This window comes from Protopterus annectens, chromosome 1.part2 (genome assembly GCF_019279795.1).
Source record: "Protopterus annectens isolate FY-2018-M chromosome 1.part2, PAN1.0, whole genome shotgun sequence".
Lineage (NCBI taxonomy): Eukaryota > Metazoa > Chordata > Ceratodontiformes > Protopteridae > Protopterus > Protopterus annectens.
In genome coordinates this window covers 446189088-446192678 of record NC_056727.1, presented here as the reverse complement: position 1 = coordinate 446192678, position 3591 = coordinate 446189088, and positions in this window count along the sequence as shown.

Genomic DNA, 3591 nt, shown 5'->3' with positions numbered 1-3591 from the left:
GCCCCTATTCAACGCTCATACCAGTCCACAACACCTTCAATGAAACCAAGTAGAAGTAAATAAAAGTTTATTGTAATGCCAACAAACAAAGAATGGTTAAGCGCTTTCACTTGAATAAAACAAGCTTCCTCAGAACACCATAGCTTGCATCACAGTTGCTTAAATAACATTTTTGGCGCCAAAATTCAGTTTGAAATTTTAAAGCTATACACACATCCTATGACCATTGTTCTCTATTCATAAAATATTAAACAATATTCATATTTCTAAAAACAATGTTACATGTAATATGTATTAATAAAATGAACAAGTTAAAAAAATGAAAAAATGTTAACATTTGGATCAAATCAAAACATGTTTGAAAACATATGTACCTTATAAATAGTTCATTTTAAGACCAATAGTGGTTTGACAGATAGAGTGTCATTTAAACCTGGTATAGTGGAAGCATCAGTATATATTTGCCACCAAAATTCTTTATATAATAATAAATTATTAAAGTCACCCCCTCTGTTATTGGTGTGCACAATGTCCACTATACCAAAATTAAAATAATGTTTATCACCATATTGCTTAATATGTTTATACAAAGCATTTTTTTCATCCTTCCTTCTGATGCTATAAAGGTGAGAATATATACGTTTGTTTAAACTCCTTTGAGTCTTACCTATATAAAATCCTGAACATGTTCTACAGATGGCAATATACACCACCATTTTAGTTGTGCAGTTGCCCCCACAGAATTTAATTCTAGTGTGTTTGTAATTGTCCAATTTCACACTATCTCCCTGAAATATAGTGTGACATTGTTTACATGCCCCACATTTTGCAGTTTTCATATGCTCTGTCTTCTTAATGAAGATACCCTTCTCTAAAATAGATTTTATATTAGCCCCTACCTTATAAACAAACCTTGGGCATTCACCTAATATAGGTGCTATATCTTGATCAGCAGATATTATATGCCAGTTGTTCATCAAAATCTTCTTAACTTTACCTGAATACATGCCAAATTCCAAAATGCAAGATTTACCAAAAATGCAAGTTTCAGACTTCATATCATGCAATGTATCCACAGTCGAAACAATAGCTGTCCTATATTTTTCACCCAACAAAGGCTTGTACTGGTTACCCCATTTCCTCACAACATAATTACTTACATTTTCCATAACTCTAACGTCATAGCCTCTGTCCTTAAATAAGGACGTTATAAATTTCACCTCTTCCAACATGTCCTCATACTGTGAGGTCATCCTAACTGCTCTAATAAGCTGACCCTTGTATATATTTGTGAATTGTTTCTTCGGATGGTAGCTAGAATAGTCCAAATAACTGTTCGAAAAAGTGTCCTTTCTGTAAATTTTGGATTTAAACTCATCCCCTATTTTTGACACAAATGTGTCTAAATAAGCCACACCATCGTGACTGCTAGAGGAGGTGAATTTTAAAAAATTACTGCTACTGTTAATATATTGTAAAAAATAATGCTAGCTGTTGTTCGCCACCATCCCAAATCAAATATATATCATCAAGGTATCTGATGTAATATTTTATGTATGCCATAAAGTGACTGTCTAAAACAGTCCTCTCTTCCCATTCAAGCATGACCAAATTGGCGTATATGGGAGCACAAGCTGCTCCCATAGCTACACCTTTGGTCTGCTTGTAATATTCTCCCTCAAATATAATGTAATTGTGTTCGAGAACCAGGGACATCATATCCGTGAGAAGACAGATGGTGTCCCATTGGATGTCTGTATGTTTTCTTATACTTGTAGCAAAAGCTGACAGACTATCTTCTTTAGGTATACAAGAAAATAAATCTATGACATCAGTAGTCACAAATATCAGATTTGAACTAGATAGGTAAATAGGATACTGTTTCAAAAAATCCCATGAGTCCTTTTTGGTTAGTAGTATGTCTTTGTGCTCTCTGCCTGCCCAGCCTTTTAAATTGACAGTACACACTTGGCCACCAGTGTATGTTTATCTACTGTTTTTAGTTTGGCTACTGGCACTCATCACCAGTGCTCTCTAATCCCCAGGTACGTTGACATATTCCTATTGTAAGTATGAATATCCAACATGAAAGTCTTTAACAGCATGTGCTCTCAGTGGAAATCAGCCACAGAGATGTGCATTGACTTTCAGTGAGAACTTATTGTCTGACCAGCTTGGGAGTCCACAAATATGGCTTTCTTAGATTTTCCAGAGACAGAATTTGAAATAACATCACAGTACTTTGTTTCGATGTTGTCCTTTCTCCTGAATTATGCCATGTCATACATTAATAAATCACATGGAATTTGTCAGATATACTGATACTGAACATGCAGGTCTTACCTACTACTGAAAAGGAAAGCAGTTTCCAAATTTCACAGTGCTTAGTCCCATAATACTTCCCTGCTTTTCACAGCCCCTTAGGCCTTAAGTCTGAGTCACGAATTTAGGTCAAAGGTGAACATTTAGTTATTTTTACATGGAGCTGGCTTCAACCAGCCAGCTAATTCTTATCCCGAAGAAAAACAAGCTGCTTCTTTTTCTTCCTAAATCCATATCCAACCTTAAATCATCCTTTAATCTCTCTTCCCTAGACAACACCATCATTCATGCTGACTCCCGTACTAAACTTTTAGGAATCACAATTAACGACCAACTGAAATATGATATTCACCTCCACGAATCTATCAAAAAGACCAATCAAAAACTTGGTCTTTTGTATAGAAACAAAAAATTCTTATCCATCACCTCAAGGACTTCACTAGCTCAAGCCTACCTTCTCCCTTGCCTTCTATATGCCTCCCCTATATTTACTCACCTCTAGGCTAATCTTTTAGCCAAACTTGAACAGACATACAACCAGATAGCTAGATTTGTCTGTAACTCCCCTTACAAATCCCCTCACTGCCTTGCCCTCAAACAACTACAGTGTCTTGAATTGCCACAACTACTCCAACTTTCTTAGCTACAGATGACACATTCTCTACTTCTCAAACCTGTAGGCTGTCCCTCCCTGTCTACCCACCTATATCTATACAGACCATCACAATCGCTCTGTAGCACTGACCAACAGCTACTTGACACATACAGGCCTAACAAGACAATACTTTGTAAATGCACTATATCTCAAATTTGGAACAAAACTCCCTTCCAGTACACGCTCTATCCAATCTTCACTTCACTTCAAAAAAGAATTCAAAATCTACCTTGCCAACTTCCTCTCATGCACCTGCCACCACACTACCTAACTTTCTCATTTATTTTGTTATACCATAAATTTTCTCCTCTCCTGACTCAAATGTTACTTTATAAATATCAGTGCTGCGGCCACTGAGCAACACTGCAACATAATCTAATCTCTCCTTCTTGGCTACTATCCCCCCTCCCCCCCGTCTATAGCTGCATTTCTCAACCCTCTAGACTTTCCTTTAATTTTACTTCCTATTGCTGCTTACTTTCCTCTCTACACTCTCCTAAACCTTAGTCCCCCCCTCCACTTTCAACCCCCTATTCTTAATACTTATTTATTTTTATTTATTTATTTTACATTTGTTTACCGGGCTAGTCCAACTGGATACATTTCCATTTTCA